Raw genomic sequence first — 12,500 nt, forward strand, 5'->3', positions numbered from 1 at the left:
CTCTGCATTTCTCCTGAAGTTGACGTACTGAGAAGATCATGTCCACTGTCGACCTCTTGGCTCTGAAGCCACACTACGACTCTGGGTAGATACGTTCGGCGAGGACTTGCAGTCGAGCGAGGACAACGCGCGCAAAGACTTTACCCACAATGCTCAGTAGAGAGATTCCCCTATAGTTATTACAGTCGCTACGGTCTCCCTTGTTTTTGTAGAGGGTGATAATCTTGGCATCACGCATATCCTGGGGTACCTTGCCTTCTCTCCAGCAAAGACACAGGAGTTTATGTAGTGGTTCCAAGAGGGCTGGCTTTCCACATTTGATGATTTCGGGTGGAATGTTGTCGTCACCGGGTCTCTGCCACAGGCCAGAGCATCGATTGCTTTGCTGAGCTCCTCCATGATTGGTTCTGCGTCTAGTTCTTCCAGTACTGGCAGTTCTTCAATTGCGTCTAACGCTTTTTGGGTGACAGTGTTTTCTCTGGCGTAGAGTTCCAAGTAGTGCTCTACCCATCTACCCATCTGCTTGTCCTTGTCAGTGATGGCTTCCCCTGTCTTGGATTTAATAGGTGCAGTTTTCTTTGTAGATTTGCCTGTCGCCTGTTTGATGCCCTCATACATGGCCCTTATGCTGCCACTTTCAGACGCTTGCTGGATGTTGTCCGACAACTGATGCCAGTAGTCATTGGCGCAACGTCGTGCTGTTTGCTGTGCTTTGCTGCGTGCAGCTCGCAGCGCCTGCAGGTTCCTCTGACTCGGTTTATGTTTATAGCTGACAAGTGCGCTGCGCTTGGCATCAATGACTGGCTCCATCTCAGTAATTCTGGCTTCAAACCAATCATTGCTCTTGCGCTCCTTTTTGCCGTATGTCAGAACTGCAGTGCTGTAAATGGCGTTTCTAAGAGAATTCCAGCTGTCCTGTGCGTTTTGTTCTGCTTCTATATGAGCTGTGTTGAGAATCTTCTCAAGTTGCTCGTTGAACTCTATATTCTTTTCCCGGTAAGCTGTCTTGCTGATGTTGATCCTGGGCTGGCCCTTTCTCTTTGAGTGATGAAGTTTCTTTGGTGTCAGTTTCACCCTTGTGGCAACCAAAGAGTGATCAGTGTCGCAATCAGCGCTTTGATAGGACCTGGTGTTACAAACATTGTTAAGAGAATCGCGCTTAGTAATGATCATGTCCAGCTGATGCCAGTGTTTTGACCTTGGATGTCTCCATGACACCTTGTGACATGCCTTGTTCTGAAAATAGGTGTTCGTCACGCAAAGTTTGCGATAGCAGCAGAGTTCAAGAAGCCTCTGACCATTTTCATTCATCTTTCCTATGCCGTGGTGCCCCAAAACGGTTGGCCATGATTCTTTGTCAGCACCAACTCGCGCGTTGAAGTCGCCAAGAAGGTAGATGTGCTCCACTTCTGGGATATTGTTGACAATGGCGTCTAATGACTCATAGAATTGGTCCTTTACTTCAACCGAAGCTTGCAGTGTTGGGGCGTAGACGCAAACAAGGTTCACCGAGCCCTGCATGGATGACAGGCGCAGCTTTAAAATTCTCTCTGTGCCGTCTGTTGGTGGTTCGATCATAGGAAGCAATGTATGGCGTACTGCAAATCCAACACCGTGCTCCCTCACGTCTTCTGTGCCTTTTCCTTGCCAGAAGAATGTAAAGTGTTTCTCCTTCAGGGATCCCCTCTCTGGGAGTCGCGTTTCCTGCAAGGCTGCTATGTCGATGTTCAATCTGTTAAGTTCACGATCAATTACTGCTGTTTTTCGAGCATCGTCCATGGCCTGAAGGTCATCTGTCAGTCCTGAGCGCATAGTTCTTACATTCCAGCTTGCTAATCGAAGAGCTGGGGACTTCGTTTTCTTTTTCATTTGCTTGCCTGGTACACAGTTTAACGATCCACTTGTCAAGCTTGCAAGCTCTAAGCTCCAGGCACCCTCTGAAGCAGGCAGATCGTGGCGGATCAACACCTTTCTGGCTGGGGGCTGCCCAGCTTGGGGCGGGCGGTAGCTGACCAGTAGGATTACGATGATCCCTCCCACCGTCGAAGACAACCCGTAGCGTCCAACTCTACGCCAATCGAGCAAGGACTTATCACTCGTAGACTGCTGTCTTCCGTGTTGTTACTCTTCACCGGTGAAGGTGAGACTGGAGTGTCCTCTCCAGGGCGCGGCCTGGGCAGAGTATGTGGAGATCCTGGGCTGCCCTGTAACCAGAACATCCCTCTCTTCCTCCCTGGTGTGGTCCAAAGGATCGCACAGCGATACGTTTGGCATCAGTTTGGATGCAGATTTCTGTCAGGTTTACTCCTTAGCCTTTCCTCCTCCCGAAGGTATCCACAAGGCAGTGGAGCCATACATCGATGGCTAGGGAGAGTATGAGTTATAGGGGTAGATTAAGAAAAGTAAGGACATACAGAAGACACCACACTACAGAATGAGTGTGAGGTGGGTGAGTGAGGAGCAGAGCGTGTACCACTCACCGGTGGGTTCTGACCCCTGCACCTTAAGAGGAAGGGGTCCCACCTACTCCCTAACCCGGTTATACCGCCGGGGACTCAATGGCGCCCATAACAAACTCAGTAGAAACAGGGAACACCAGGGGAAGGTGCTGTTATAGACACAATAATGCATGAGAGGCCATATGCAATAATCTCTGTCAAGACAGGATTACGCGGCGATCAATGCACCTGGAAATGAGAGGTGTTGGGTTCGAAATGCACATCAATTTCCTTTCAGCAAGCGGGACGTCCGGCCCAGACCTTGCAGCTCCCCCTATCTATAGATCTATCTATAGATACTGTAGGAATATGACATTAGATCTATCTATAGATAGGTAGGAATATGACATTGGATCTATCTATAGATAGGTAGGAATATGACATTGGATCTATCTATAGATACTGTAGGAATATGACATTGGATCTATCTATAGATACTGTAGGAATATGACATTGGATCTATCTATAGATAGGTAGGAATATGACATTGGATCTATCTATAGATATGTAGGAATATGACATTGGATCTATCTATAGATAGATAGGAATATGACATTGGATCTATCTAAGATAGTAGGAATATGACATTGGAACTATCTATAGATACTGTAGGAATATGACATTGGATCTATCTATAGATACTGTAGGAATATGACATTGGATCTATCTATAGATAGGTAGGAATATGACATTGGATCTATCTATAGATATGTAGGAATATGACATTGGATCTATCTATAGATAGGTAGGAATATGACATTGGATCTATCTATAGATACTGTAGGAATATGACATTGGATCTATCTATAGATACTGTAGGAATATGACATTGGATCTATCTATAGATACTGTAGGAATATGACATTGTATCTATCTATAGATACTGTAGGAATATGACATTGGAACTATCTATAGAAAGTAGGAATATGACATTGATCTATCTATAGATGGTAGGAATATGACATTGGATCTATCTATAGATAGGTAGGAATATGACATTGGATCTATCTATAGAAAAGAATTGACATCATAATAGGATAGACATTGACACATAATATAGAAACATGACTATCAATGGAAGCAGATAAGTAGAGATATACTGATTACATAGATAGAAGACAATTCAAATGTGATAGATGATCACAATGAATAGCTGATCTATCTAGATACTGTAGATAACATGTCATCTAGACGAGAAGCAGATCATCAATAGGAGGAATATATCATCTAAATAGAGAATATGATCTAAATAGAATATGACATGGACTATATTGTGAATATCATGTATCTAAATGAGGAATAGACATGATCATCTAAATACGTGATACATGCATCTATAAGTAGAATGATGGCACTATAAAGTAGAATAACATTGACATCATAACGAATACATGATCATTAAGAGTAGGAAAGACATGTCTATAGAAGAGATACATTACTTATAATAGGAATAGACATGATCTTTATAATAGTAGAATAACATGGTTATCTATAGATAGAGATATGACATTGACTTTTGATAGAGAATGATGATACTATAGAACTTGAAATACTGATATTAATGAATGCATGATTCTATAAGTAGAAATACATTGATTATAATATAGAATATATGATCTATCTATAATAGTGAATAGATGATATATAACTGAGGATTACATTGATCTATCTAAAGTAGAAATGACATGTCTATAGTACGTAGTGACATGACACATAGATGTAGAATACTGATTCATATTAATAATGGTCATAATCGTAAATGACTGATCTATCTAAGTAGAAATGATCATCTATAGAAGTAGAATAGACATGATCACTATAGATGTAGAATACATTGTCTTCTATAATAGTAGGATATAATGATCTTCATAGAACTTAGAATAACTGATCTATCATAGATAGTAGAATATACATGATCTATCATAATAGTAGAATATGACATTGGATCATCTAGATACGTAGAATATGACATGATCACTATAACTGTAGGAAGACATTGGACTATCTAAGATAGTAGAAAGACATTGATCATCTATAATAGTAGAAATGACATTGGATCTATCAATAGTAGGAATAGACTGGATCTATCTATAGATAGGAGGAATATACATTGATCTATCTATAGATAGTAGAATATGACATGGATCTATCTATAGATAGGTAGATGACATGATTCTAATGTAGGAATATGACATTGATCTATTATAGATAGTAGAAACATTGGTCACTTAGAACTGTAGGATATGACATTGGATCTATCTAAGTAGTAGATGACATTGATCTCTATAGATAGGAATATGAATGATCTCTATAGATACTGGAATATGACATGATTATCTAAGATACTGAGAATGACATTGATCTATCTATAGATAGAGAAATGACATGGATCTATTATATACTGTAGAATATGACATGGATTATCTATGATGTAGGAATAGAATTGATCTCATAGATAGTAGGAATATGAATTGGATCTATCATAATACTGTAGAATGACATTGATCTATCTATAGATAGTAGAAATATGACATTGGATCTATCTATATATGTAGAAATATGAATGATCTATCTATAGATATGTAGGAATATGACATGATCTATCTATAGATAGTAGAATATGACATTGGATCATCTAAGATCTGTAGAATATGAATTGGACTATCTATAATACGTAGGAATATGACATTGATTATCTATAGATAGTAGAATATGACATTGATCTTCTATAGATAGTAGGAATATGACATTGGATCTATCTATAGATAGTAGAGACATGTCTTAGTAGTAGAATACATGTTCTAGATAGTAGAATATGGACATCATATGGAAGACTTGGATCTCAATAGAGTGACAAAAGAAGACATTGATTTCTATACTGTAGAATACATGGAATCTAATGTCATGATTATACGTAATACTGATATCATATAGGGATATATGATAACTGTGAAACTGACTATTTAGAGTAGAATATATCTAGAGTAGGAAACTTGATATTAAAACTGAATGACTATCCTAATCTGTAGATCATGATACTATAGATAGAATATGACTGGATATCTAATAGATATGACTGTCTATAACGTAGAATGATGATTCTATTGACATGCATTGAATCATAATTGGAGAATATGACATTGGATCTATCATAGAATTGATCTAATATGTAGGAATATCTTGATCTATAATACTGTAATATGAATATGATCATTGATCATCTATAGATACTGTAGGAATATGACATTGATCTATTATAGATATGTAGAATATGACATTGGACTATCTATAGATAGTAGGAATTGACATTGGATTTATCTATAGATACTGTAAGAATATGACATTGGATCTATCTATAGATAGCTGTAGGAAATGACATTGGATCTATCTATAAGACTGTAGGAAATGACATTGTATCTATCTATAGATAGGTAGGAATAGGACATTGGATCATCTATAGATACTGTAGGAATATGACTTGGATCTATCTATGATACTGTAGGAAATGACATTGGATCTATCTATAGATAGTAGATATAGAATAATGATCTTTAGTAGATAGGAATATGACATTGGATTATCTATAGATACTTAGAATATGACGAATCTATCTATATAGACTGTAGAAATGACATTGGATCTATCTAAGATAGTGATGGAATATAATTGACTATCTATATGATGACGTAGGGATGAATGAATGACTATATAGATAGTAGGAATATGACATTGGATCTATCTATGATAGTAGGAATTGAATTGATCTAATATTAGATACTTGAATATAGAATTGATATAGATGTATATAATGGATATTAATATACTTAGAATATGACATTGGACTATCTATATATGAGGAATATGACATTGGATCTATCTATAGATTAGAATATGACATTGGATTATCTATAGATCTGGATAGGATTACATGAGATTACTATAATGGTAGAATATGATTGATCTATCTATAGATACTGTAGGGATATGACATTGGATCTATCTATAGATAGTAGGAATATGACATTGATCTATCTATAATATGTAGGAATATGACATTGGATCTATCTATGATATGTAGGAATTGACATTGATCTTCATGATATGGGAATATACATTGGATATTAAAATAGGTAGGAAATGACATTGGATCTATCTAAATAGGTAGAATATGATTGGATTATCATATATTTAGAATTGAATGGATATCTATAGATAGTAGGAATAGACATTGGATCTATCTATAGATAGTGGAATATGACATTGGATCTATCTATAGATACTGTACGAATATGACATTGGATCTATCTAAGATAGTAGGAATATGACATTGGATTATCTATAGATAGGTAGGAATATGACTTTGGGATCTATCTATAGATACTGTAGAATATGAACAATTGGATTATCTTAGAATGACTGAATATGACATTGATCTATCTATAGATAGGTAGGAATATAATTGGATCTATCTATAGATAGGTAGGAATATGACATTGGATCTATCTATAGATAGTAGGAATATGACATTGGATCTATCTATAGATACTGTAGGAATATGACATTGGATCTATCTATAGATACTGTAGGAATATGACATTGGATCTATCTATAGATACTGTAGGAATATGACATTGGATCTATCTATAGATCGTAGAATATGACATTGATCTATCTATGAGATACTGTAGGAATAATGACATTGGATCTATCTATAAATGTAGAATGACATGATCATCATAGATAGTAGGAATATCATGATCTATCTATAGATACTGTAGGAACATGACATTGGATCTATCTATAGATAGAAGAATAGACATTAAGGATGACATGATCTATTAAGATAGTAGAATGACATGGATCTATCTATAGATATGTAGGAATATGAATTGATCTACATAGATGTAGGAATATGACATGGATCTATCTATAGATATAGAATGAATAAGATAATTATGAATATGGAATATCTATCTATAGATGCTGTAGGAATATGACATTGGATCTATCTATAGATACTGTAGGAATATGACATTGGATCTATCTATAGATACTGTAGGAATATGACATTGGATCTATCTATAGATAGGTAGGAATATGACATTGGATCTATCTATAGATGCTGTAGGAATATGACATTGGATCTATCTATAGATAGGTAGGAATATGACATTGGATCTATCTATAGATACTGTAGGAATATGACATTGGATCTATCTATAGATACTGTAGGAATATGACATTGGATCTATCTATAGATACTGTAGGAATATGACATTGGATCTATCTATAGATACTGTAGGAATATGACATTGGATCTATCTATATATACTGTAGGAATATGACATTGGATCTATCTATAGATACTGTAGGAATATGACATTGGATCTATCTATAGATACTGTAGGAATATGACATTGGATCTATCTATATATACTGTAGGAATATGACATTGGATCTATCTATATATACTGTAGGAATATGACATTGGATCTATCTATAGATAGGTAGGAATATGACATTGGATATATCTATAGATAGGTAGGAATATGACATTGGATCTATCTATAGATAGGTAGGAATATGACATTGGATCTATCTATAGATACTGTAGGAACTTTTACCAAAAAAGAAAAAAAACAAAACAAAACAAATGGCAGACTAGTAATAAACAAATAAAATTCCGTTTATTCATCTCCATGGGGTAATTTGTATTTAGGGTCTATTCCAAGGGAAGACTGGAATAATCCAAACGTTAGCCGCAGAGCAGGGCCGTATAGTGAGCTAGGGCGAGGTGACTTGCTCAAGGCCGCACAGCGAAGCGGCGGGTGATTGAACTCGGTACCTTTCGGGTACGAAGCAAAGACTGTATCACTGATTCACGCTGCCCCACAATTGAGATAGTAGGAGGTCCAATGAAGACGATGGCTGACAGACAGCGTTGTTTGAACGAGATGTTGTAACTCGTCATTTGTGTGCTGGATGTATTCTACGTTCTAAATTGGATTTGGTACTGTGACAATACGCTTCAACAGTCGTGACGTCACTTCCCTCGTTATGACGCATGGTTACTTAGTAACCGGGTCTAAACTATTGGTAAAAATGGCGGACGCCCTTATGAAATACTTTTCCGACGATCATAAAAGTTTATACAGAGGAGAAAAAACATTATAAATCTGATCATGTTTAGACTTTTATACAATCTGATGACTTGACATTTAAAAAAGTTCTCGCCAGCATGAAGAATAAAAAGTACCAATTTTCTTTGTTTAGAACCGAATTGCTGGCTGCTAGGCGGAAGTGACATCAGACTATTGTTCCTATTGTGATGGAGAGAAGGTCACAACATTGACCCGTCTATTATATCTACACAACTCCATGATTATTCCATCACAGTAGAGATGTCGTAACATGCAACTTTTAAATGCTCGACCGTTGTGTAAGAAAATAGCTTTGATCCAAGACCACGATAATAGGATTCAATATTCTGACGTCACGTCCGCCCAAAAACCAGCAACTTGGCTCTAAACAAAGAAATTTATTCTTTTTATTATTCATGCTGGCTAGAACTTTTTCACATGTCATGTGATAAGAATGTATGAAAGTTAAAACGTGATCAGATTTATACAGTTTTTCTCCTCTTGATACAATTTTATGCTCGTGGTATAAGTATTTCATAAGGGCGCCCGCCATTATTCCAATAGTTTAGAACCAGTTGCTATGCGTCATTACGAGGGAAGTCACGTCACGACTGTTGAAACCTATTGAAAACGAAATCGACTCGCTATTCTTTACAGAGAGCCTGTTGAATAGACTCATTGTGCTAAATGACAGAGACAAACGGCCACGCGGTTATATTTTAGTTATTCATAAGAGTTTTTGTCCGACTGTGTGGTCTTGTGTTATGACACTCGCTTTAGGATCGGAAGGTCCTGGGTTCGAGCCTCACTCGGCGCATAGTTGAGTCCTTGGAAAAGACTCTTTACTCACATTCTCTCACCGTACGTGTAACATGAGTACATGGCCGCTATCCGAAAAAAAATATAACATCATCTAACAGGCGTCGTGTCCCGTCCTAAATGTTAAATGTTGCTGTTGGCCAGGGACCCCTCCCTTGTAAAGCGCTTTAAGCACATTTAGTGGATATTGCGCTATATAAAAGCTCATTTTTAAATTTTATTTTGAATTTTACTCACGTGGAAAATTCATCTGTTAAGTCTTTTGAGTCTCTTCATATTAGCTCACTTTATGAAAACATCCATTTCAATATAATCACTGTGTACAACCCACCATCAACAAGACAAATTGATTTTATTTTACAAGACTTTGAAAAACACGCCGCACTGCTTTCTGGAAATCTGCTTGTTGTTGGTGACGTTACTATTCATATGGACGAGATGAGGAACGTGACAACTAGTCCTGCGAATAATATAATAAAATCATTAAATCTAAGCCAAAGTGTTCAGTCACTCATCCATGAAAACTTACATATTGTGACCTCATCATGAATATATCAAAGAAATGGGGGGCGAAGTGGCAGGGTGGTTAACTCACTCAACCCTAACACCGCATATATCCGTTGTTTACGAGAGTTTCTTTATCCCCGTACCTTTTCATTTCATTTTTCCAAGACAAATTATAGGCGTAGTACCACAGCTAATGTTTTTTAGTTTTTACATGATAGTGGTAGTTGAATAAAACTGTCTAGGGTAATTGTGCACACTTCGCACAGCTGATTATGACTTTTGATTCGCACACTTTTGGTAATTCAAATTTTCCGGATTTTTTTACAATACGTGAAGTACGTGAATGACGCAATCACAGTATTTAATTGCCTCAACCGATGTTCCTTCTTGCTTTTTGAGACAGTAAAAAAGTGGCAGCTTTTATTTTGCTCCTGTGAATGTGAGTGCATGTGTGTTTGTGTTTGTTGGGCCGGGGGGTGTATGTGTGTGTCAATATCACGTGATTTGATTGACCGTCGCAAAAGTAAGATAAATATAAAAAAGCAACGAAATATTATCCATACTGGACGTGTGTCTGAATTCTTTTTTGGAACTCGTTTGCGTTGAAAGTATGAAGGCTGATATCTTACCTGCCTCCATGTACTAGAGAGCGTGATGTTACCAGCACAAAAAAACCCGAATCAATCACCATCCTTACAAGAGATCAGCTAGTGCGATGCTAGAAACATGGCTACATTCCGAAATAAAGGACAGTGAAATATTTCCACCAGAGACATATTTCAACGTGTTCAGGAAAGACCGAGAAGATAGGTATGGCGGGGTGCTGGTTGCAACAACAACGAACCTCTCAGTAATAAAGCTTGACATTCAAACAAAATCAGAATCGGTGATCGTAAATATCAAAACAGAACAAGGCCTACTCACTGTGGGCGCTATGTATAGAACACCTTCAAACTCAACTATGGAACAAATGACTGAGATAACACGCTGTATTGATAGCCTAGACCCGAAAAATGTACTCTGGTTAAGCGGAGACCTGAACCTACCTGATATCAATTGGGAACAAGAAAAAATAACCAGTTACCAATACCCTTCAGCTATAAACCAAGCATTTATTAACAAATTGCAAGATTTTGGCCTTAGTCAAATAAACAAAAATCCAACAAGGGGTACAAATATCGTCGACTTATTTATCACAAATCGACCAAATTTAATTGTCAAGTGTACAACCATTCCAGGCATGACCATGACATCCTTATCACGGAAAATACTATCAAAGCAAACAAAATCACACAGAAATCGCACCCTATTACTATTTGGAAAAAAGGCAAATATCGCCGAAATGCGGACAGAAACACGTCTTTTTAGTGAAAACATAATTAATCAACATCTAGAAAGCACTGAGGATGTTTGGACTGCCATCAACGACCACCTTAACAAAATGATGACCAAACATGTACCAACGAAGAAAAGCTCAAGGAAATTTCACCAACCATGGATAAACACCACCGTCAAACGATTATCTAGACGGAAACAAAAGGCATGGAGCAGAGCGAGAAAGTCCAACAGTAAGAAAGACTGGTACAATTACGCCCGACTGAAAAAAGAAACACAAAAAGAGAGTAGAAAGGCCTATCATAATCATGTTAAGGAACTTGTCAGTGAAGACTCAAACAAAAAGCTCTGGAAATTTATAAAAAGTAGGAGGTGCGATTCGGTTGGTATAGCGCCCCTTGAGCATGATCGTGTATTATACTCTGATGCAAAGGAAAAAGCAGACATACTTAATAACCAATTCTGCTCTGTTTTTGTTTCAAAAACTCATACCAAAATTACCACTCAACAACTACAAGGCGAAGAAAACGATTCCAACACTATGGCCGAAATCAGTGTGACAGTAGAGGGCGTTTCCAAACTCCTCGCCACTCTAGATCCAAAGAAAACATGTAGCCCAGACAAAATACCATCCCGTCTCTTAAAGATATTGAGTAATGAATTTGCACCTGCCCTCACACATTTGTTCAAACTCTCTCTTGAAACGGGAGACATACCAATTGTTTGGAAGCACGCTCTTGTCCAACCAATCTACAAGAAATGTGATAGAAGCAGGACTCAAAACTACCGTCCAATTTCATTAACTTGCATTTGCTGCAAACTGTTGGAGCTTATAGTAAGATCCTCAATAACTGAATATCTCGAAACTAACAGTTTTTTTGTGATGAACAGCACGGATTTAGGAAGCACCACTCATGTCAAACTCAACTTCTATCATTAACACATGATCTGTCAGCTGCTATTGATAAAGGTGGTCAAATTGATCTAGTACTACTGGCCTTTGCCAAGGCCTTCGACAAGGTCCCTCACCATCGGATAATCCAGAAATTGTATGACGTTGGTATCAGGAAAAAAACCTTACAATGGATTGCAACTTTCTGGACAATCGCACCCAACAAGTTCTTTTCGACGGCGAGACTTCTATTTCTTCTTATTTCCCCTAAAAACTGACGTTAAGAGATTCTTGAGAATGAAATGGATC

At 37.4% G+C, this 12,500-nt stretch overlaps 2 protein-coding genes across 11 annotated transcripts in view; one reads left to right on the forward strand and one right to left on the reverse strand.

The window, feature by feature from the left end:
- Positions 1 to 12,500, forward strand: part of LOC144960237 (uncharacterized) — a 262,835-nt gene that overhangs the window by 206,717 nt on the left and 43,618 nt on the right. The window lies entirely within an intron of this gene.
- Positions 1 to 12,500, reverse strand: part of LOC144960570 (beta-1,3-galactosyltransferase 1-like) — a 28,910-nt gene that overhangs the window by 10,014 nt on the left and 6,396 nt on the right. The window contains exon 1 of one of the 2 annotated variants that reach the window (XM_078893783.1): positions 9,695 to 10,389. The exons of the other annotated variant lie outside the window; for it this stretch is intronic. The gene's annotated coding sequence lies outside the window, so the exon portion shown is untranslated. Of the gene's footprint in view, positions 1 to 9,694; positions 10,390 to 12,500 lie in introns of those variants that run through there. 2 annotated transcript variants of the gene reach the window in all.

The sequence above is a fragment of the Berghia stephanieae genome, chromosome 15 (assembly GCF_034508935.2).
Source record: "Berghia stephanieae isolate SIO BIC M18660-M18661 chromosome 15, UCSD_Bste_1.3, whole genome shotgun sequence".
Lineage (NCBI taxonomy): Eukaryota > Metazoa > Mollusca > Gastropoda > Nudibranchia > Aeolidiidae > Berghia > Berghia stephanieae.